This window comes from Typopeltis vanoorti, chromosome 6, assembly GCF_054136105.1.
Source record: "Typopeltis vanoorti isolate ZY-2024b chromosome 6, IOZ_Tvanoo_1.0, whole genome shotgun sequence".
NCBI classification, from domain to species: Eukaryota; Metazoa; Arthropoda; class Arachnida; order Uropygi; family Thelyphonidae; genus Typopeltis; species Typopeltis vanoorti.
The window spans coordinates 151,160,297-151,186,565 of NC_143554.1; the positions used below are offsets into that span (position 1 = coordinate 151,160,297).

At 37.9% G+C, this 26,269-nt stretch overlaps 1 protein-coding gene across 2 annotated transcripts in view; it reads right to left on the reverse strand.

Annotated features, from left to right (window-relative positions):
- Window positions 1-26,048, reverse strand: part of LOC150106107 (epithelial sodium channel subunit gamma-like) — a 134,310-nt gene extending 108,262 nt beyond the window's left edge. For both annotated transcript variants that reach the window (XR_016548421.1, XR_016548420.1), the window contains exon 1: window positions 25,934-26,048. The gene's annotated coding sequence lies outside the window, so the exon portion shown is untranslated. The remainder of the gene's footprint in view (window positions 1-25,933) is intronic.
- Window positions 26,049-26,269: the final 221 nt, after the last annotated feature.

Below are 26,269 nucleotides of genomic sequence, written 5' to 3' on the forward strand. Positions count from 1 at the left end.
ATGCTGGGGTCCCACAAGGTTCTGTCCTCTCACCAACTCTCTTACTGCTATACATCAACGCCATATGCAATTGACCTCCAACCCAATACACAGTTTTGCCGACGACAGCACATTACACTCCTCGCGTGCATTTGATAAGCCTTATTCTAGACGACTCACCTCAACCTACAGAACATCAACCACCACCACCCACAACTCCGATCTCCAAATAGGGTTCGGATAACCTCATAAATTTCAATGCTAACAAAACCCAGTTCTGTACTTTTTCCCATAAAAAAGAACCATTTTTTTCCAGTATCCTTGTTGACGACACCCAAATTTCCAGACAATCTGAGATCTTGCTCCTTGGAATCACCCTCACATCAAACCTCTTCTGGCATAAACGTAACTGAAATATTGCATCCTCGGCCTCAATAAAACTAGGATTTCTCTTTCGGTCAAGACGATACGTAACCCCCGAACAGCTATTAACATTATACAAGTCAAGAATCCCCGAACTATTGAATATTTCTCTCACGTATGGGGTAGGGGCCCTAAAAGCTCTCTCAAAATGATCGACTCAATACAGAGGAGATCAATTAGACTTATCAATGATCCATCCCTTACCAATTCTCTCTCCCCACTTTCACACAGACGTATGATCTCTGCAGTATATATATATTCTACAAATATTTCAATGGGAAATGCTCATCTGAAATAACATCAATAATTCCCCCACTCAGTACTGAGCTCATAGGAACACGTGCAGCTACTGCACAACATCCCTTCACAGTACACCTAGGAACAAACAGAACAAATTTCTTTTCCTCTTCCTTCATCCCGCAACTGCTGCATTGTGGAACAGTCTCCCACCTGCTGTGTTTCGCAAGGAATACAATTAAAATCATTCAAATCGAATGTGAACAGGTTCCTCCTTTCCCGACCCACTACCCATACATGGTTCTAATGCACTACAGGTTGACTAACCAACCTGCTGTGTATGGGCTCAACATAAAAAAAAAAAATAATAATAATAAATCACAAGCCAGAATGGCAACCAGTGTGGTAAGAATGGCAAAAGTAGAGTATGAAAGGAAATTAGCAGTGCATGCCAAAGATAATCTCAAATAGTTCTCTCGATATGCTACAAGTGAAAGAAGAATATTTATTGCAGATTGATTTTAATCAACGCCGATTTTAGAATGGTAACTGAATCAGTTGAATGGCAGAATTACTAAGTAAACCCTTTGCAACAGTATATCATCCAAGTGGAGATATTGCAACAGAGAGAAAGAGAGAGAGGGGGGGGAAGGCTTATATGGGAACTGAGGTAAATGAAATGGAGGGGCTTAGCATATTACAGAACCTTATGGGAATATAGCTATTGCATTAAATAGCTGTATTCACAGATACAGACAGTTCTAGCATCTTCGCAGTCTCGAACTGGTATATGCTAAAACTGTCAGTACCCTTGACCACCTTGTTTAATCTCTGGGTTAGGCCCAGGGGGGTGAAAAGAGGGTTGCATGAATGAGGCTCCAATGACGATGTGCTATATTACAGAAAGATCAACATACCAGGAGTTGTTGTTGTCAAGGTATAGGAGAGGTTGTTCATAAACAAAATATAGTAACTGATAGACAGAAATGGGATAATGTTCTGGGGCAAATTTGTTTTGTGAAAGGCAAATAACTCAGTAACCTTCTCACGTTTTATAACACAGTAACCACTGTGTTTGGATAATGGTAATGGATTTAGAGTGATACTGCTGGGCTTTGCAAAAGCATTTGACAGGATACCACAAGGAATTCTAATCGGTAAACGGAAGCACATGGCGATGGATATAGGGTTGGTGAGGTGGGCAAGAGAGCAGATAATTGAGAGATATTAAAGAGTCTCCCCTTATCCGAGGGCTCAAGATACGCGGTTTCAGTTATCCGCATTCAACTCCAGCCAGAAAATATTCGGGCTGGGGTTGACTGAGGAAACGGAAAATGGAAAATTCAACGAACATTTTTTAATTACATAGGCAAAGTGAATACCAGATCCAAAATTATTTCAAATGCAAATATTTGCAGAAATTGAAAGTTTCCTAATTTGATTCGAGAGCTTACGAGAATACTGTCCTCATAAAAATACAATTACAAGAATATATACGAAACTTTCCTAGTTTCTACAAACATTTGGCTTTGAAATAATGTAGAATTTTTTACCCGATTTGCCTACGTAATTATACATCGCTGAAATGAAGCTTTATGTCTTTCTTTTAGTAATTCTATTATTATGAAATCTAAGATTCAGTCACAAGCAGGTTTTAGTACATTCTGCTTTCCATAACTCCGAAGAAGTTGCTCCGAAATTTTCTTAGCGGTTGCATAATACTTTCATTCTGTCATTCAACATTTCCCATAACAAAATCCCCTTGTATAATAATTTTCTGTTTCTTATCTCCGAAAGGAAGTGACAAATAATCTTAACACTACTTCCTGTAACATAGTCAGTTATATACACCTGATGTTTCTTATGCAATATTCGTCTCGCATTCCTCTGCGAGAAGAAATTTATTTCATCTTCACTGTAACAGTCCAAGTCTCCCTGGTAAACAATAACATATCATCTTTTTTATTTTAATTATTTATTCTCTTCTAACATTATAATTAGCATTATATATTGCGATGTCGTTAACGTCGTCGTTAAGACAAGAGTAATAAATACTCACAAATGCGGCTTAATTCATTTCACAGGAGAAACAGTATGAGATTGTTCATTACGCTTCGTTTTTATATAAGAATTAATAACGATTGAAGAGCATTTTAAAGTTTTCTCCATGCTATTCATGCCAGAGATATTCCTGTTATTAACTGAAACGTGTTTCAAATTCACACTCAGCATTCGTTCATCATCAACTTCCATCAGGTGTTAATTTCCTTATGAGTTATTTCGGCGGATGTCAATTTGACCAAATCGTTTTCGATGTTTAACAAAGTGTTGATTTAAAGTGGTGATTAAATCTGTCATTACCCATTAGTGAACATATCACAGGATATGTTCACTAATACTAACATATCTTTCTTACTTTTCTTATATGTGCAATAAAACCGAGTTACCTGAGAACTCCGTTCTTTCCACGGTAGCAATAACGTCTACTTGCTGATTTCCAAGGGATAAATATTCGATCTGCGTAATCATAAATACTACATCCTCCTGCAATAACGGAAACTAAACAGCTGTGCAACTTTCAATTCTTTTGGCTGAATGCTAATTATCACATCGATTGAGTCACTACAATATCTTTATTCCATTTCTTTCATTAAATAATGAACTTACACTAAAACAATTATTTGCTCTCTATATTGTGTGTAATATTCGTCTCTAAAGCTACAAAAGGCATACTTTTTAGAGTCCGACATATTAAATAAAAACCTAAATTAGTGTACATTGAAATCGACAATGTTCTCTTCAATATTCTCCTTTATTCGATTTGTTTTATCCACCTGTGCTATTTGATCCATCTGTTAGCTGGTGATGGCATCCTACGGCATGATATTTCAGAACTGTGATAACTTCTTTCATCATATTTGTTTTCGTTTACTGCAGTTATGGTAATTGCGTTCGAAATATGTAAATTGATTTAAAACACTAAAATAATAATTACTGACAACAGATTCATTAGTGTACTAGAATAAACTTCGGTTCAAAACTCATTTTTAATTAGAATTTGGCCGATAGAAGGTTGTAAACTTACTTCTTCTTTGAACAATTCTTGGACTAAAGGCTAATCAATCCAAACTCTAATTGTGCAGGTGAAATATACATTCTTTCAGGCCAGTTCCAGTATCATTCAATAAGCAGAATGATGATCGCATTTGGGAATTTTCTTTTTATTATTCATAAATATCCATGTATGTTTCAAAGATACAGTCCTTATAAGAATGCAGGAGAGTAGGAAAACTACACTGTTTTAGCAGTAGCTGTTGTCGTAGAACATTTTCATACATATTTGAATGTTAGTCGCCATGTCAACCTCAGGATTATTAATAAAATGTAACTACTAGAAGGAAGAGGGGATGATGGTAAGGGATGGTTGAGAAGCATTTATTACACTGTATCACGCATTCGATGAAACGATTTTCCCAATCTTTTCAGAAATTCCTACCTATGATCAGATTTCAGTATTTTAAATACTGAACTCATTTATTTCTATACAAATGCAAGCGCTTTTAAATTAAAACGAAGAGCAGAACATGGAATGCATAATGGGCATGAATTTTATTGAAAAGTCTTAAAATTATTTAATAATTGGGGATTGTAGTTCAGCTAGTTGATTTAATTTTCATTTGAGTTGGTGAGTTTCAGGAGTTTCTTTTCCTATAATAAAATTTTCATAAGTGAGACTACTGATTCAATTTTTCTCACTATAATTGCGTTCCGTCTGTTGCTGCATAGTTCGATTATTAAATGGAATAAGGAGAAAAAACAGCCATCATTATCATCATTAATAATATTATTTACTTTCTCTCCAGTTGTGTTTTGCATTTCATCTCCAATAGAGCATTTCGATTTCCTGTGTGTTGCAGTTTCCTTCCTGTTAATAAAACCTTAATGACGTCATAAACCCAGTGCAACTATCTAGGGTGTGAAGCGTTTCCCAACAAACATTCCGGAAGAGGGGGGAGGTCAAAGGGAACAGGAATCTTCACGCTTTGGGAACGGTAAAATCTGCTCATCTTAAATAAGATATCTTTGAAATTATTTCCTTTATTTTATTTAATAAAAATAATTAAGCCATCTTACATATCTATATATATCTATATATATATATATTTCGTGAATAATAAAGGAAGTAGTTTTTTCTGCATAATTTCGATCATTAGGTCAGATAACAATATTTACAGCGAAAATTGTCTTAAACATAAGTACTGAGGAGATTTCCACACACTAATGAATATTATACATCCATAATTCGTAACTCCACAACGTTTATTTTAATTCTGTTTAACGTTACGCTATGGTAGTGCACGTTTGTTGCATTACAAGACATTTTTTATCACATTACTAGAAAGCAATTCATACAGAATTCATAATATAGTAATCGCATTCAATTGCGTTCCGTATATCTCACTAATTACAGCGTTTAAATCACATAACAATGCTATTTATTTTTGCGTTTCCCACTTCAGCCTCTGGGCAGGTGGGGCAGCCACATGCTACAATACCAGGGAGATGATTATGCAGCAAGATGGCTTCCCGTTATCTTCCTTGCCGTAAGTATATTTAAAACTGTAGCCATGAGTGTTCACGGGATCGGTTTGCCTATTTTAAGGGATGAAAAACCCGAGTTACCGAGAGTAAAACCCTCCACCGCCATATTAGACCGGTTAACTCACTTTTAGTCAAAAGAGACCTGATAAAGGTTCTTCACATCATGGACGGAATCCAAACCAGGCAGGACTTTCAGTACAAAGGGCTTCGTCTATCTATCTAACTATATGTCTCTCTATCATCTATCTATGAGTCGTAACGCGGAAGGGTGCAGACGTGTCCAAGGTCACTCTTGCCTAAACTTGTATTTTGTGCGGTCGAATACGTCAATCAACTTCAAGATTTATACCTACATAATCGTAAGCACCTAATCTATCGCGTTATAAAATTAGTTTTCTAAATTTGCGAAGCTAGGAAAAGTTATTTTACAATTTAAAATCTTCATTGTTCGTGTGATCATTGTTACAACGGCATGCCTTCGAGTGCCGGGAAATTGTGATAGCTTGCGTTTCCCCTTATTCGCCCGAAGCAATGACAAGTAAAAACCCCAGCATACCACCACCAGCAGCCGGTCCACGCCCGAGCTCAGCAGGAATCGGTCCAAGGTCGCAGGATTCCGATCAAGGAAAAGACGCCAGCCACAGCTCCAGAGAAGGAAAAGACATGAGTCTCAGCCCCCCCCCCCCGGACAACAACGGACAAAGGTCAGTACTCTCTGTCTCCTATGCCAACATTGTAGCTAATACCTCTGTGCGAATTAATACTACTGCAACAACGACCACCGCGAGTACAATCGTTCAGCTAGCCAACCGCGTTTCCCGAGACAACGGAATTGTAATTTTCGCAATCGAAAATACCTCACTAGAAAAGAATCAAGATGCAGTAGTTCAGCATGTTCCCCCAAAAAATATAACTCACATTTCAAGAGTTGCCGGAACCGTACAAATGTACTTTAACAACGTATCTTGGTCTGAGACATTAATTGAAAAGGGAATAGACATCGGAGCATGCCACGTGAATGTCTCACCAATCGCACTTGCTCCCACAAAAGTAACAGTGCCAAATGTCCCACCGGAAATAAGCCATCAAATGCTTCGCGGATTACTATCAAAATACGGCGCAGTGACAGGTAAAATCCGAACGCTACGCGCCTCTACAACTAGGCCTGAATTCGCTCACATCAAGAGCTTTAGAAGACAGGCTCTAATGCACTTTGGCGACAATACAATCGGCTCCATATCCAAAATAATCAACACAGAAATAGACGGAGTACCCTACACCTTTTATATTACTGTTGCTGCTCAGTGCTTCTACTGCCAGGAAGAAGGCCACATAAGAAAGTTATGCCCCTATATACCCAGAAATGAGAAACCGGTTAACAATACTACCAACCCTAGCGGATCAGAGAATCAGAAGCAGCAAGCAGCCAACCCCAAAAAACAGAGCATCTCTAACAAACAACAAAGATCTCATGGAAACAAATCGCATTTGAGTACCGAGGAGAAAAAATCAAGTGCTGCAGAGAAGGAAAAGACATGAGTCTCATCCCCCCCCCCCTGGGTGTGCAATATATCCACTCATTACAACTCAGACAGGAAAGAAAATATATATCATTAACACATACATCCCACAAAATGAACAGCTTGCAGTGCAGGTACTAGAGTTTGTGTGAAACCACCTCAGCAAGGTCAATGACCACATCATTCTGGCAGGGGATTTCAACTGCACTCTGGATCTTGCAATGGACAGACAGCAATGCTAAGAACATCGACACTCACTAGCTCAGCTTCTCCGGGATGTAATAAATGACAACGAGCTGACTGATACCTTCAGACACTTGCACCCACATGAGAAAGTGTTCTCCTGGAGAGCCAAAGGTGGTCCAACCAGTGTCCTTTACCAGGCACGGCTCGACAGATACTACACATCGATGCACACAATACCCTACATCAGGAGAGTCACATACTATTCATCTCATGCATCAGACCATGATTCCATCCTTCTTAGCATTTGCATTCCTGGACATTCCAAACACAAAGGAGGAGCATACTGGATTTTTAACAACAGCCTACTACAGGTAGAGAATATCTCAGAACCTCCAAAATCTATATCGAAACTCTGATCAGAGATATATCTACTTCACAATCAATTTCCCAGTGGTGGTCACTTTTTAAATCCAAAGTTAGGGTAGTTACCCAAAAATATAGTCACCAAAGAAATTTGAATAAGCATTTAGTCCTAAAAAATTTGCAACAACAACAACAACAGCAATTGCATCATCCAGAATCTGAGGAATACCAGTCCCTAGAGGTCAACATACGCTCACACCTAGAGCACTCTACAAGAGGAGCAGAGCACTAATAAGAGCACCACACAAACACATTAACTTCGCAGATGCACCCACAAAGTATTTCTTCTCACTAGAAAAACGCCAACAAGAGTGCACCACTATATCTGCTATTAAAACAGATAGTGGAAACATAATAGAAAATCATGACGAAATCCTCTTATATACCTTGCAGTACTACAAAAATTTATACCAAGCCAACTCAACATCTATGGAGGCCACGAATATAATTCTCTCCGATTTGAAAATACTCTCACCAACAACAAGGTGTAACACAGAACTCCCCATCACGTTACACGATCTGACAACTGCCTGCACTTCCTTACCTAAAGATAAATCTCCTGGCATAGACGGGCTCACCACTGAATTTTACCAGTCCTTCTGGAAACAGTTTGGACCTATCCTCTACAGAGTATTTGTCGACGCGAATACCAATGGCTTTCCACTCAATATGACAACATCAGTTATTAAACTCATTCCAAAGAAATGAGACGCAACGAAATTAGGAAACTGGAGACCCATCTCTATCACAAACACCGACTGCAAAATTATATCAAAAGCCATTGCCAAAAAACTTAAACCCGCTCTGAGCGAAATAATAAATAGGCATCAGAGCTATTCCATCCCTGGAAGATCTATCCACGAAAATTTACACCTCATAAGGGATCTCATAAACATAGCGAACAACAACAGTGAAACAATGGGTCTTGTAACTCTAGACCAAGAAAAAGCTTTCGACCGCGTTGAACACCTATATCTCTTCAGCTGCTTGAAAGCATTTGGCTTTGGTTCAGGCATCATTCATTCTATTAAGATGTTGCATGTCAAGGCACAGTTTTGCATGAAAATAAACAACAGGCTTACCATAACTGTACCATACAGCAGAGGTATTAAACAAGGCTGTCCACTCTCCGGTCCTCTATACACAATTGCCATTGAACCCTTTTTGTGTAGACTCAGCATGCTGCTTAGGGCATCCCACCATAAACTTCCCTACCAAACCGTAACCCTGACAGCATATGCTGATGATGTTACAATCACAGCCCGCAAAGAAGACGACTTCCATAACATACAAATGGCATACCAACAATATCAGGCAGCCTCAGGAGCCAAACTAAACACGCATAAAACCACAGGATTGTGGTGTGGCAAATGGAAAAACCAAACGGATTCCCCAATGTCTGATACCTGGTCCAGAGAGGGAAACAAATACCTGGGGATTTACCTAGGAAACACGCCCTCTTATGTGGATAAGAACTGGGCAACACTAAACAAACGTTTCAACCAAGTACTATACATAAAAATATAACGGAAAAACTCACGTAGAAAAATTATTTAATGGTATAATTTTCGCCCGTGTGTCACAGGCATCTTCAGTACAATTAGGCACAAAAATTAAACATTAACTGACAATTTATAAAGAAGCATGTGAAACTCTACTTCATTCTCCTAACTTAAACAGATCCGACGGCTTACGTCTGTCCCCTTTATGGGAGATAGTACTTTACAAATCAGCTAATCTTTCCTAACTTTTTATTGTATTAATTTTTTTTTTTTTTTTTTTTTTTTTTTTTTTAGGAAAGTTATTGACCTTTTTAGTTATCTTACACCAGCTACTTAGGTGGCGCTTTTTGGAATTGTCAGTTAATGTTTAATTTTTGTGCCTAATTGTACTGAAGATGCCTGTGACACACGGGCGAAAATTATACCATTAAATAATTTTTCTACGTGAGTTTTTCCGTTATATTTTTATGTATAGTTATGTCTACTCACGGTTTACCTCTTTTAAAACTTACCAAGTACTAGGAAAGTGGGCAGCAATACGAGCCTCTGCTTCCACAAGAGGAAGAACAATAATCGTTAACCAAATAGCCACCAGTGTCCTTTGACATACACTAAAGATTCTCACGCCACCAGTGAAATTCATCAAACAAATAAAGTCAACCATCTATCTATTCATATGGAACAAAACAAACTGGTTTTTATACTCCAAGCTATTGTACTTCTCTCAAAGATGAAGGACAAAATTTAACCTCCATTGACAACAGGATAACAACGTTCCGCGTTCGATTTCTCCTGAATACCATACAACAGGAAATATCACACAAATGCACCACTGAATATATTTTCACTTCTGCCACTAGAGGTCTCTCTCTCTCTCCACAACCTTAAGAATGACAACAGCTCAAGTGCCAGTAAATTTAACAAACTTCTACAAACATGCCCTTCTACGATGGAAGAAGCTAAACCTCCAGCACACAGTGAAGACAGCATCCCTACCTGAAATCCTCATGGAACCCATCTTCCACAACAAGATGATAAGAAGCCCGATCACTCAGAAAGAGACTTTCTTTCCTCCATGGAGCTGGCGAAGCGTGAGGATCTTGGGTGACATTCTTTCTCCAAGCCTCACCTGGCGCTTTCCAAAATCGCTCGAAAACCTGGAATATGGCAATCAATCTGAGCAGATACACACTGTAAAGGCCGCATTTCAAGCCGCTATGCCTGATAGCATAACGGAAGTGGGGCTTAGCCCTCATAACTCAGAAGATCCAGCGCCTATCTTTCTGATAAAAACCAATAACTCATGGGAGAAACTTACACCCTGCAACACCAACAAAATCTACAGCATGCTAACACAACAGTCGAACCAAAGCACTTTACTGGAAAATCCTGCATCATCTGATCAAACACTATTTCAATGGGACCTACCGTATGGTACAAGAGCCATCAAACCTGACGCAGATAGTAGATATTCAGTGGAGAATATGGCACAACGTACTACCCACTCCAACTATATTACGAAAATTTAACTCAAACGTCTCAGATAACTGCCTGTTCTGCTACCAATTAGGAACAGTCCGGCATATCTACTTGGAATGCCCAGTCAACACTAAATTAATCAGATTGTCTCGGGAAACAGCAGCTCTCACTGTGGTAGTCTTCCTACAGAAGAGGAGTATTTCAATCTAGTCCATGAGGAGTCAAATAACCATTAATTCTGCAATTACCTCTTCATCACTGCTAAAGCGGTAATATACAGCTTCTACCTCAGACATACAAGACCAGACAGCACAGCAACTTCACAGAGAGAGGCAACTGACCAACTTATTGCAGCCTTCCAACAAAAGGTGAGAAGTCGGATCCTACACGACCATCATCACCACCATAGGCAAAATAACATCTTTTCCACCAAGACTGGAATCCACGGAATCAACTCCTGGCTAAGCTGGGCGACTGCATCATAATCCACTTTCCAGCAAGGAAGTGACATCATCCCCACAAAGAAAGGGGGAGGAAGGATTGTTGTGCTTAACAGTGCGAAAATTAATCAGCTGGCTCTCTCATGTAAATAGATAATATTGTGCTATGGTAACTCCTATGTTCTTCCACATTTATGTTCTTATACAGTATCATGTTAAAATAACTCTTAATGGCTTTAATCTAAGAAAACAAATGTAATTAGCCTTATAAGTGACTTCGATGTAACATACCTCAACAAGAGTATGAGCATGTAACCTCTCTGCCTGACTGCAGAAAACCAAAAACCGGTTAATCCTGTATATAAGATTGTTATGTTCCCAATAAAAAAAAAATTTTAAATAAAAAAATAAATATATATATATACTTCTGTTTAAAAATCAACAACAGGCTCACTCGCACTTTGTCATACTCTCGAGGAATCAAGCAAGGATGTCTCCTCTCCGGTCATTTATACATACTGGCCATAGAACCCTTCTTAAAAAGAGTACACGACACCATCATCTCCAAACGAACCAGCATAATAGAGCCACATCAAAAAATTACCCTATCAGCATATGCCGATGACGTCACTGTAATAGTCCCAAATGAAGAGGAAATTACAGTAACCGAGGAAGCACACAGACTATATGCACAACCTTCAGGGGCCAAATTAAATTCTGCAAAAACCACGGGCTTGTGGTCAGGCAGATGGAAGTCGAGAAATGATTCTCTGATCGAATGTACCTGGTCAAGCAAAGGACAAAGATACTAAGGTGTGCACCTTGGCAACACAAAAATATATAACACACTGAACTTGACACAGCTGCACAACCGTTTTAAACAGGTGCTAGGTAAATGGAACAGCTTTCGTTCCATGTCTTCACTTAGAGGAAGAGTACTAATAATTAACCAGATGGCTGCGAGTGTCTTGTGGCATACACTCAAAGTACTTACACCTCCAGAAGAAATTCTCTACTACATTCAAAAGGAAATCAAACGTTTCCTCTGGAACAAAACTCACTGGACAACATACCCTCAACTCTGCAAGCCACTCAGCAAGGGGGGTCAAGGCCTGATTTCCCTTGAAAACAAGATTAGATCCTTCAGGATAATCCTCCTCATAAAGACACTTCAATGCAATCACACTTATGTAACGACCTTCGATTACATCACGAAATCATCCGCCAGAGGACTTACACTTTCCACAATCCTCCGAATGGCCAGTCCTGCACCATATCCTCTTAAACTACCTCATTTTTACAAAGATGCTCTACAGCGGTGGAAAAACACATGCCCTCATCACACACTTACAGGATCAACAGAGTTAGCTGTACTAACAGAACCACTTTTTTAGAACAGAAACATAAGAAGTCTCACAACTGGCCAACCCTTTCTTTTCCCTACATGGAACTGGGCAGGAATAAGAGTCATAGGGGTCTTCCTAACCCATATACCCTAAAGTGGAAAGCATTCACAAGCCTACCAATGAAGAACCCCAAAACTGAAAAGCAATATCAACAGCTGCAAGCATCCATTATAAAAGCCTATCCAGATATCGCTACACCTCAGAAAATCCGCATTCCTTCTAGAAACTGCTCGGGGACAGACATTTCATCTTGTACAATCTGAAGGCTCACTGCCAATTCTTCCCTCCAACTACAAGAAAATATACCACTTCCTCATGTCAGTTTCTCCAAGCTCACCCTACTTATATTCATCCTTAATCCTCTCATCTACAAGGCTGCATATGTCACTGTTTTCATTGGGATCTGCCATATAAATTGAAGTATGCCAAACCAGATTCCGACATACAGTGGAGACTATGGCATAACATCTTACCAACTCCTTCAAAGCTCTACAGATTTCAGCTAAGAGAAACGGATCTGTGTCTATTCTGTGACGTATCTATTCTGTGACGTTTCAGGTACCTTGGAACACACATATCTGACCTGTCCCGCAAACAAAGTAATAATCACCTATGCTCTGAATACTGCCTGTAACACCTGTAACTACGCATACAGTCAAGAAGACTACTGGAATTTAGTCCACACAGAAGAAACCAGTAACAGAACATGCAATTTCCTCTTCATCTGCGCTAAGGCCGTCATCTACAGCTTCTATTATAAACAGACAAGAAATAACCAGCACCCATCCATCACTGAAACTGCACAAACCCTCATGTACATCCTCCGTCGGAAACTAAAAAGCAGGCTTTTATTGGAACTTGAGCACTTCAAAGAAACAAGAACTGTCGCGAAATTCCTAGAGGAGTGGAATCCAACTGGTACCCTCTTCTGGATTGACGACGACAATGTGCTTCATCTGAAAGATAACTCAGACTGAAACTGAACTTTAAATTTTGAATTCATTTATTGCATTCTCTATTGTACACCCGAAAGGAAAATGTTTCTTTCTCTGTAATATATATACTTATATGTAAATAGTCCTTGTTACCTATCGTGTAATGTTTATTTTAACAAGTTAAATAAAATTAAAAAAAATTAAAAAATAAAAAAAAATAATAAATAAATAAATAAATAAATAATATATATATGTGTGTGTGTGTGTGTGTGTGTATTTATTTGAATATATCTATGTGTATGCGTTTGCTTCCTGAAGATTGAAATTTTAATATTATCAGAGCATCTGGTTAGCTTTATGTCTAAAAAAGAAATACAATTGTTAACTTCTAGCTCAAAGGGAAATTGATGTTGTGATGAAAGTTATTTAGATGATCCAAATAAACTTTCAGGTTATCTAGGCCGTGTTCCCATATAAGAAAAACATCGTCAATATAACGGAGCCAGATTTTAGGTTTTAGTGTGGCCGAACAAATTGCTTTTTCTTTCAAGTCTTCGAAAAATATATGAGCTAGCACCGGGGGAAGCGGTCTACCCATAGCTAGTCCGCAGATTTGTTTAAAGTTCTTGTCCTCGAATCTGAAGTAGCCTGATTTGACTCAGTCGGAAGAAAGGCGAAGAACTTCTTTGATAATTTGCTCTTGAGAAGAGTGAGAATCTTCTGGGTTGGTGCATTTCTAAAAAGCGTGACTACGTCGAAGCTTGCTATCAAATCTGATTTGTTCAGCTTGAGGTTTTTGATCTTAGAAACATAGTCAGCTGAATTATTTATGGAAGAGGTGGATTTGCCTGTGAGGTGTTTTAAGGAAGAGGCCAGATATTTAGATAAGTTGTTTGTCGGTGATTGATGCCTTCAACTATTGGTCTTAAGGGTGTATTGATTTTGTGATTTTAGAAGATTGTTGGTCCTGTTATGAAATTCTCTTGTGGGGTCACCATTAAGCTCAGAGTAAGTATCTGTCTCTAATAATTCAAGAATTTTGTTGCCGTAGTATGTTTTATTCAGAATGACTGTGGCATTTCCTTTGTCAGCTGGAAGGATGATAATATCTTTATTTTTCCTTAGTTTTTAATGGCTAGTCTTTCACTACGTGAAATGTTATCAGAAGGTGGTTTTGCATTGTTTATTGTGAAAATAGTTTCCTTCCGTAGCAGGTTTGCGAATTGGGTTCTTCGACTTACTTACCGACTGTGTCAACTCAGGCTAAGAAACTCAGGCAACGAAACTAGTAGTGTCCTCATTAAACTTTATTATTAATTATCTAGGGTTCTAGTAATTTAAATTAAATTAAATTAAATTAAAAAACACATATATTGTGTTTTTTAATTTAATATATATACTGTATATATATATATATATATATATATATATATATTTAGAGAGGGAAAGAGAAGTACAGGTTGACAGAAGGCCAGATGGAGAGATGAACTTATTCTAGCAGAGGATCAACCAGGTGAAGAACAGCCCCAAATAGAGCCGAATGGAATAACATGTGGGGGAAGGCCTTTGCCCAGCAGTGGGAATCTACAGTCGATGACAACAGCAGCAACGACAACAATAGCATAAATATCTTAAAGCCCAGATAGCCAAACCTGATTGATTGCATAATGATTACATAAGATTTCGAAATATTATTATCCATAAAAAATGTACAGGTGAAGATATAGACTCGCCCACATTTCAGTATTTTCAAAATTAAAACTAGGATGAAAGATTAAAAATCACAAATTATAAAGAACCTCCTCTGGATTTCAATCATCTAAAGCATAGGTGGCCAACAGCAGGCCCGCGTCAGGATAAAAACTATATTAAATTATGTATTATCAATTTAGCTATTAGTTTTGACTGCAGATTTTCTAATTGATATACTAGTTATATTCATTATTTCAGATGACGGAAACAATTTATATTCTCAACAGGAAATCAAAATTGCTTTGAAAAGATTATTCAGTTTATAAAATCTACTGCTTCTCTGTGCGAGTTGTGGTAGTGGGAGTAGTAGATTTCTATGAACTTCAGAGTAACGCATCATTGAAAGTCACTTGCTCTGCTCTGGTTACAGTATCATTTTCAGAGCCTCAGTTTCACAGTTAACAGTGTTATTATTGCAGTTTGTGTCCTCTGGTCAGTTACTTCAGCCTTTGTGTACCATGAGTAAGAAACATAAGATCTGTGAAGAAAGCAGGTCATTTCAGGAGAAATAGGAAAATGAATTTCTGATTATAAACAATAACAACAACAAACCACAGTGCCGTGTGTTTTTGCAGGTATTGTCTGTTCACAAGGAATATAACCTCAAACGCCACTACATACAGCACCATGCCGCTAAATACCAAGAATACGTTGGACAAATATGTACAAAAATTGTACGTAATTTGAAGAGAAAGGTTAATGCTGAGAAATCTATTTTTACTAAACCAACATCAATACATAAAAGCTCACTCTTTGGCATTGTTTGTTGTAAGCGCAGAGATAGCAAAATCAATGAAATCATTATCTGGTGGTGAATTTGTAAAACACTGTTCTGTGCAAATGCCACGTGCATTTGGGGAAGATAAAATTGCCGGTGTGTTTGAAAGCGTCCCACTATCAAACAAAGTGTAACAAAAAGAGTCGAGGAAATAGGTTCTCACATATTAAATAAATTAATAAGTGTTATTACAAATTCAGCTTACTTCTCATTGGCTCTCGATGAATCAACTGAAATAACAGATACAGCTCAACGTCTAATTTTCATTCGAACTGTTTCCAAAGACTTTGTTATTAATGAAGAGCTACTTGCATTAGAGTTATTGCATAACACAGCCAAAGGTTAAGACATTTATGACACAGTTATGAAGGTTGTCAATGGTACTGGTGAAATCAACAATCTCATACCTATTGTGACGATGCGTGCCACTCAAACAGGCTTAGTTAGCTTACTAAGGAAGGTTGAAATCAGTTGCCCTGTATTGCACTAGATTATACATCAGGGGGCTCTGTGTGGTAAAATTCTGGAGATAGAGGATGTTAGGAAAACTGTAATGAAGTGTGTGAATCTAATCACGGTGGAAATCGGGCCTTGACACACCCAAGTTTCTTTCTTTTCTAACAGAAATGGAGGCAAAATATGACGATTTAGTGTTGTACACATAAATACTTGGGCTAAGCAGAAGGAACTGTTTGTAACAGTTTTCTGCTTCGAGAAAGGAAATAAAATATTTTTTAGAGAACATAAGAAGACAAACAAAGACTAATCACAAAACTATGTGATCCTCATTTTAACAGCTTACTCGCCTTTCTAACAGACATCACACACAAGCACCACATGAATGAAAGGGACGTAACCAAACAATCTCAGATTTAGTTGGATCTCTAGATGGGTTCATAAGTCGAGTGAAGGTTTTCAAATTCATCCTAGTCAGAAGAAACTTGGTACATTTCCCTTCCTGCAGGGAGTTGATTGAGGAGAGCCATGACATTGACTTCAAGTTTTCTGTGCCAATGTTAGACCAACTTTTGGAGCAATTCAGTAAGCAATTTTCTGACTTTAGTGACATGCGGCAACAACTGACATTATTTAACAACCCAATGAAATGAAACATTTCAGAGCGGCATGACACTATTCCGTTGAAGTTGTGTGACCTTAAAAGTGACCCGTTTTTCCAGTCAAGGATAGAGATAGGCATTGACTTTTGGAAACCAGTACCAAGGGAAAAATATCCTGCATTGTGTGATTTCAGCTTGAGAATGTTTGGAAGCACATACATATGTGAATGCACTTTCTTAACTATGATAACGGTTAAATCGTTACAAAGAAGTCTACTGACTGATGACCACCTTCAGTATTTGTTACGAATATCGTCGTCATTGTTGAAAATCGACTTTGAAGAACTTGATGCAGCACATGAACCCCCACAATGTTCTCATTAAGTTGTGTTGCATGTAAAAAAACCATAAATATGTAATTAAATTTAATTTAACAATTTAAATCAGTCAAGTATTTTATATTGTTCTCCCAGTAGTAAAATGATTTAACAAATATAGTAATTCAATACATATAAGTATTGCCTTGGAAAATTGTAGAGTTTATTTTTATTTTTATTTAAGTTCAGTCTAAAAGTGTGAGGTCCGTTACTCTACTACCCTTCATATATTGGCCATCGTACAGAATTAAGTTGGCCACGAATGATCTAAGGAATGATTCATTAAAACTAAATCACCATCCATTTTCTTTCTACTACGTCTTCATGGCCTTCCGCAAAATACTCCATCCAGTTTTTTCTCGACGCTTTCAATGTAACTAATTCCCAGCCAATTCTTTAATCTCAACTTTCCGACATCTCTTTGGTCTTTCCATCTCTGAGATACCATTCCAATATGAATTTTTTCCGTTTTTGAGTGGTTCATCTTGCAATATGACCTGCCTATTATTATTTGAATCCTTTACCGGCTGTTATAATATCTTCCAGCCTAATCGGAGTTCTGCCCGGAGTACTTAGCTTTCTTCCTAGAATGATAATACTTAATAAGTATCTTTCCATTTTTCTTTTTTTAAATCCTCAACTTGCTGTCAATTTTTTAGTCATAGTCCATGTTTCACTTCCATACGTCATGATCGAAAGTATACAGTAATTTAATATTTCCATTTAAAGAAGATTGGGATGTTTTCTTGGAATGCTTCATGGTGATTTCCATAAAAATAAGTTGAATTCTACTTATAATTTCCAAATACAGAGCCAGATCTAAACATATTCAAAGGAGATTACTATATCAGATTCCTGATTTATATCTGAACTGACGTTTTGGTGATGTATTTATAATACATTGTTTTCGTTTTGTCTTTTTTTATATATGATCTCTTATTATTAATTTTACATAAAATTCATTTGTGGTATTTTTTCTACAGATTTTTTAAAAGAAAATACCATGAGCACTTTTCTAATTCAGGGGTTTAAAAATTACTTCTACGATTGCTGCAAATAATTTAGGTCAAATGGCTTCTGTCTGTCCAACTTCCTTTTTATACGACATTTCATACGAGTTCCGGATTTTATAGAAATTTCATACGAGTTCCGGATTTTATAGAAATTTCATATGAGTTCCCGATTATATATATATAACAAATTCAGAAGAATCACCTTGCGGCAATTTGTATAACTGACGATTTCGAACAGAAAAGGGAAACACATTCAAATTTTCCGAATCGCGCAGCAGAGGGGCCACATGATAACACTCAACAGAATGAAAGAAAGAAGATTGCTCTAAGCGAACTCTGTTTGAGGAATGTTCTTTTCGTGAAGGAATACAGGTGCATACTTAGATGTCTTGTAAACTCTCAGACATCTATTTGATACATTTAGGACGGTATTAATTATTTGAAAGCTTGAAGAAGACAGCTGAATTATCGATATTGCCAGAGAGTTCGGAATCTCACATAGTGATGTATACAGTGTCTCAGCAGCGATTCAAACCAATGGAATGTTTTACAGACGTTGGCTAAGAGGTCATCCTGAATCTTCCATGGATCATGAAGATAGATTTTGGTTTTAACAGATAAAACGTAATCGACGCACCCCGGCTGTTAAGCTAGAATGTTGGCTGCATTTACGCGGATAACTGAACAAGCTGTTGCAAAACGTCTAGAACAAATCAGCCTATACCCCTGAAGATCTGTAGTCTGAGTCCCTTTACTCATTATCTTTGGAGAACACGTTTTCAGTGGTGTTATATCCATAAAAATTGTACAACACATCACTGGGCTAATGCACACTTTACAGATGAGCATCGTTGTAGCCTTTCCTCAGATTCCAGACTACACTTCATCTGGAGTGGAGGCGTTACTACTTCCGTTACTCTTTGAAAGTCTCAATGATATCACCCCTGTTTCTCATGTTTGCTAGTATCTGCATCTGAAAATTCTCAATCTGTCTTCATGATCAGAATTCCACAATCCTGATATCATTTTGAACACTCCCCTTTGCACTCTCTTGAAATGTATCGGAATCACAACGGAAACCAGAAGACCAGACCGGTGAAGAATAGTCCAAGTGAATTCTTATCAAGGCCTTGTAAAGTGGCAAAATGACATCCTCATTTTTATATGTGAACGTGAGTTTCAGCATTGCAATTATGTTTTAAGTTGTATTTGTAATCTTTGCCACATGGCTCCCGAACTTCAACTTCCTATCTGCTAACACTCCTAGATCCCTAGCCGCATCAGTTTCTTCAAGCTTAACCCAAACAATATAATACGACATTGAATATCTCACGATGACAAACTGAATGACTTTACATTTACTGACAATGAACTGATATCCATTTTTCTGTGCCCACAATTCCAGCCTATTCAAATCATTCCGCAAGTACGGCATATCATCAGCATGCCTAAATTACCCTACTTATCTTTGCATCATCAGCAAATAACTGTAGGTCGTTTGTCAAACCTTCCAATTACATTTAATGCACATATTGAATAACAGTGGACCAAGCACTGATCTTTGTGGTACGCCACTTGTTACCTTCAATCTTGCAGAACCACATCCCCCGTATAGCAAGTTTTGATATCTGTCAGTGAGCCATCATTTTATTCATACTAATATTCTATAACTCACACCCGTATTCTCCAATTTATGCATCAGTAGACCATCCTGCATTCTGTCAAAAGCCTTAGCAAAATCCAGCAGTAATGATGTATCCATGCCCTTTGTCTAGTTCAATAGTAACATTAAGTGTATTATAGAATGAGAGCAAGATTCTAAAACATGACCTTTCCTTAGTAAACCCATCTTGCTCATTGCAAAGTAGAGATTCACTGTCAATCCAATTCTGAATGCGAGCCCTGACCAATTTTTCCAAAATATTCACCACCACTCCTGAGGCTCTAACTGGTCGATAATTGGATAGATCAGTCTTTAAACTAACTTTGTGACATTCCTTCCATTCCTGAGGATCCTTCCCTCTTCTGAGACTCATATTAAACAGACTTGTCTAAGGAATAGCCAACTCTGCCGAACACTCTTTTAGCATACGTGCTGATATCCCATTTGTCCCTATTGTGAATTCTTAATAAGGTTCTGTAATAGCTCTAACACCTTGTCCTCATACACCTGAGGTTCTTCATCCAGTGAAGTGATATCAGTGAACGTAATGTTCCGTACAATAGTTTGATAGTTTTTAACAAAATGGGCACTCTTTAGTTGAACAACCTCTTCTCTATCTCTAACCCTCACGTCATCTGAAAGAGTTATTCTTTCATATTAATTCTTTCTTTTACTTGCAGCATATCGATTAAATTCTTGTTGGTTGTGTTTAGCACGCAGATCCAGTTTCTTTTCACACTCAGGCTTTGTTTTCCGTACAACATTTGTGATTATTCTAGCCAGCTGCTTATATCTTTCATAACGGACATCATTCGTCCGTTATGAAAGTCAAATGGGTGTGTAATCGCATTAAGCAAGAGATACCTCAGAAAAAGATGATGGACACGGTATTCCCTCTTCATCATCTTTTCTTACGAATCTCTTGCTTAATAAAATTACACATCCATTTGACGCTCCCCTAATTATTCTTCAAATTCTCGGGACGCACGCTGAAACTGCATCATTTAAGTATTTTTTTAAATGCTCCCCCGTACATTGTCGATATTCCTCCCATCCAGCAACCGATCCCATTTCATTGAACTCAAGATACTCCTTAGTTGGTCATAATTTCCTGCTTTGTAGTTCAGCATGTAACCTTTTCTAAATGGAACATTCATGAACTTAGTAACTTCCCAAGTGAGTACCGCATGATCACTGTCAAATCTGGAGGCAGAAAAGTCACGTCTTTAACTGAAACGCCACCTCTCACTATAATCAAATCTAACACTCTCTGAATTCCAGTTCCTTCTGTAACATGTTTGAGGAAGTTGTCTCGCAACAGCTCAATAGATGCATTTTCATTCTTATCATGAGATTCTATACTACCCAATCAATATCTAGACACTTAGAGTCTTCCATTATGAATATACGTTTTACGCTCGTCTTTTCTATTTGGTGATTAATTTCTTCTTCACTTCTGCAACCGAATCACCAGGTCTGTAACAACACCCCACTCTGTGCTTGATCTTGTCAGATTCTACCTCACGCCAGATGGCTTCAAACTCACTGCCCCATGAAATATTGTTACTACTATTGCAGTCATAGGTCTCAACTCTTACTGAATTCAAGACATTTGTTATCTATAGTAGCACCACCACCCTCTCCTCTCCTCTCATCTTTCCTAAAATCACTGCACCCTTGATACTCGATGCTAATTATTATGTCTAATTGTGTTAGCCAGGTCTCACTAATGCCAACAATATGAGGACCCAACATATTCACTAAGTAAACAAATTCTACTCGTTAGTTTCTCATATTCCCAGCATTCGTTTACAGACATAATATTCATGTTCGTTGCATACTCTTGTCTGCAGTCTGAATGTCATAGATGGGCAACTTGCAGATTCTATTGTTTTCAAGTACCTTGCATATGTAGACATGTTTGATGGGCCCTAACCGGACGAATTCAAAGTTGAAGTCGTTCTCACCCCCTCCTCAACATTTCCATGACAAACCTATTCCCGTCATTAACAAAGTTATATAATATTGTCGCTGTTACACTCACATTCTCAGATTCCTCCCATTAAAATTCAGTTCACCTGATTCTCTGTGTCAGGTCTCATACCAGTTGTTAGTTTTTCTAGACTCCTGATAACAATCGCATGCAGGTCTAGGCTGTCCCTCTTATTCAAAACTAATCGCTCCTCAAACGCATTCCATACATCCAAAAACTCGCAGCTGTTCCTTCTACAGAGCCTACGTATCGAATCGTTTGCTATCATGTCCCTTCATCTTAATTCAGTTTTATCATATCGAGGTAAATTACTAACGATTACTAACGATTACTAACCGAGATAAAATATTAAATTTATTTTAATGATGATGATACAACTAGTTTCAGCCTTTTACAGCCTTCTTCAGGTATCCACTAAAGGTAGAACACAGTAATAAAAAATTTAAGTTACAAAAAACTGAGAATTACAATCTGTTAAAGACTACATTTGAACTTCCTCACAATATTCGCCTTTCTTTACGTTCTCTTCGCCCTCTTCGCATTTATGGAGTTCCGAAGATACACAAAGAAAACACCCCTCTTCTCCCAATTATGGAAAGAATTGATAGTCCTACTTATAATCTTCCGAAACATCTTGCAGAGTACCTGAACTGTTTCTCCAATAAATCTTCATCGTTCATCAAAAACACCACAGACTTTTTTTCTCATATAAAAAATATTCCAATCAGTGAAAATGATATCATAGCAAGTTTTGACATTATCTGATTATTTACTAACGTCCCTACTGAAGAGGTATTAACATTACTTAAAGAAAAATTGTATAAAAAAAGATATTTGCTTTATTAGAGCATTGTATTCAATCTGGCTACTTCAGAGATAGGGATTCCATATACAAACAACCAAGGCCTAGCAATGGGCAAACATTTATCCCCAGTTCTAGCAAACATTTTCCTGGAAGATTTTGAAACGAAAGCCACATCGTCCTTCTCACTTAAGCCGAAACTTTGGAGACGTTATGTTGATGACATTTTCATTATATGGAGCCACGGACACACATCTCTCATTGAGTTTCTTCAACATCTTAATAACCAGCATCCTAATTTAAAATTCACTGCCGAACTAGAAAGAAATAACTGCTTCCTTTCCTGGATGTAATTCTTACACGATGCTCTGATTTAAAATCTCTATATACCGAAGACGAGCTCATACTAATAGATACCTGCGCAGTCAATCTCATCACTTTCCACCACAAAAGCTCCGAACTATTTCTACCTTACGACACAGAGCACGATCTCTTTTAAATGAACAAGATGAACTCCAAAAATAATTTGAGCAACTTTCGCTTATCTTTAAACAAAATGGGTATTCTGAAAAAACAATTAAGAAATTTCTCCTGGATCCTCCTTGCCAGCGTACTACGGAAACTACTGATTTTAAAGGTAGCATCTCAATACCTTACATTAGTTCAGTCTCTAATAAATCGGCTAAAGTCCATAAAAAATACAACATCAGGACAGTTTTCACTAGACTCCCTAAAGTCCGTTCTCCTATAAGCCACCCGAAACCTATTCATCATAACCTGAAATATCCAGGTGTTCACAAGTTATGGTGCGACTGTAATATTCCTTATTTTGGACAGACTAACAAATCTGTTGAACTGTGTATTGAGGAGCATAAGAGAGACATCTCCTGTAAAAGATCACATGCATCTGCGCTATCCAGTCATGTTCTTTTCTCTAATAACCCTCATGACGATCTACAGAGTCACTCAGTTTGCTGGGATAAATCCGAAAACATTTTTTCGCTGTGGTAATGAGTTTGAAAGGAAAATCGTGGAGTCCAGGGAAATCCTCCTTAATCCAGAACATTTGAACAGCAATTTGAGTTATAACATCCCTGATAGCCATGCTGCAGTTGTTCAATACTGCCGTTCACGAAAACCTGCATACACACATGCAACAAACAATAGCGCATTAGATAGAAATACTTGAAAAATACAAAGTTCTGTGTCAATTATGTATTGCTTTTTTCGCCTGTAATTCTCAGTTTTTTGTAACTTCAATTTTTTATTACTGTGTTCTACCTTTAGTGGATACCTGAAGAAGACTGTAAAAGATTGAAACTAGTTGTATCATTATCATTAAATTTAATATTTTATCTCGGTTTAAAGTCATTTAAAATTTATTCTTTAAAATATATCATTACAACCGAGTAGAAGCTCAAGAATACACACACACACACACACACACACACACACACACACACACACACACACACACACACACACACACACACACACACACACACACACACACACATATATATATATATATATCGCAAGATTAGCCAAGTGGCTGTGCTCTTCGCAACCATTTCCCTGGGGAAGGAGTGTCCTAGATTAAATTCCCGTCGGTGACGTGAGGAGCTCAAGGAACTTCCTCAGCCATAGCCAAGTTAACCGGTCTTGGGCGCATACAGTAGATTTTAAGTTTATCCTGAGGATTTTCATCCTGAAAAGCAGGAAAACCGGCCTTGAGAACTCAACCCTACAGACATAGGATACACCAGGGCGTAGGGCTGACCACCTTATCCTGTGAACGGTTTGAAGTCCGATGATTAATAAATCCTCTACAAGATAAAAGAGGGTATAAAGAAGATTAAATTATATATATACACACACACACACACAAAAGAAACGTGATTGTACCTTTGTAGTTTGCAGGAATACAGTGCTCTCTCAAGTCAGTGCACAAGGGTGCCAAGGGAAGAAACGAATGCGAGAAGGGAACTGACTAAGTTTGTAAAAGGCACTACGATACGATGCCCTGTTGAAGACCTTTCTGTTGGGCAAATTGTTCACAAATTTGACTATCCGATGTGAAAAATTAATACCATACTTACAGGAAATCGCAGGGAGTCAACTAAAAATGCAAATAGCAGCGGACAACACACTCCACTCACTGAACCAGACCATGGGATGCTACGAAGTATAACATCTAAACACCACCATTCGTCGTCCGACGTTGAATGCGGAGGTCGTAGAATCGATTGGAACAACAATATGTCCGAAACTATTCAGAACCATGGCTCACAACATTGGTTTCCGTGATAGAAAACCTGCAAGTCCCATTACCCGAACCACCACCCACGTCGTCTTTAATTGTGCAAAAAGCGTGTACAGTAGAACGTAGAAGCGTGGAAGTTTTTGTTATGGAGCGACGAATCACAATTCATCCTCTAACAAGAAACGGACGGGTGTAGGTGATGACAGATGAACATGTCTTAAACGAGTGCGTAACCCCAACTATGAAATTCGGATGTGGCGGATTGAGAGTATGTTCGCTTTTTTTCTGGTTTAACCTTGGACATATGCTTGTGGTACCATGACAATAGAACGTCGAGAAGTATCAGAACATTCTGAACAATGGAATGCTTCCTGCTGTGTGGCGTTTCTATAGAAATGATCATTGACTCTTTGAACGACACAATGAGCCTTGCCACAAACCTGTCGCTATTACTGCGTGGTTTGGGGAGAGAAAAATGTCATCACACTCTACTAGCCTGCACAGAGTCCTAATCTCAATCTTACTGAACGTCTGTGGGATGAATAGGAGCGTCGTGTGTGATAAAAGGACGCCTGTAGGTAACAGTCCCGATTCGCGTTACATCCTACCTAAAATATTTCCAAAATTCCTATTGATCATTATTGTACGGTTGCAGGCATTCTGTGCATGGACTTGCTGCAGCCATCGCAGCGATAGACAGTGCATCTTGTTAAGTTGGCCGCAATGGCTCGTACCTATGTGATGTCATGAACATTGAACTTCGAAAGTTATCTGAAGTTTTTTGACAATACAATGATTCATATTTAGCAGCATTTTCTAGAGAACACACCATTTTCTCTTTCTGCAAGACAATGTAACGTGTCATAAGAATGGTGCCATAACTGCGAAGTTTTTGCAAATGAACGTCACTACACTAGACTGGCCTCTGATTTGGCCTAATCTCAACCCTATTGAACACTGAAGGACGAAAACATTAAAAATGCTGGCTAACAGTATTTTATCTAAAATTGGAAAGTAGAAAATATTTATTATAAATGATTACTTGGTGATTATAGAACAAAGTAAGTCTTACCTTGCACCAAATTGAATAAAACCAATTTACCTGGTTGATCCGTGCTTTCCACAATAGCAATATTATCTGATTGCCTTCTTCTAATAGATAACGAGTTGATCTTGGGAATGTAATGCGCCGCCCAGTTCATGATGGGAAGGTGCGTTTCAACCTTTATAAAAAATTAGAACTATGTTACTAATTTATTCTTTATACTTGCGTATCCCTGTATAAAATATTCAATTCTGAAAGTCAATGTTTTCAAAAAAAAAAAAAAAAAAAATTGATGTGCAGCTATTTATCACATTGATGGAAATTCCCAAAAGTTTCGCCTATGTATTTCCGCAGCTAATAAAATAAAACGAGAGAATGGGTTTCTTGCTCACT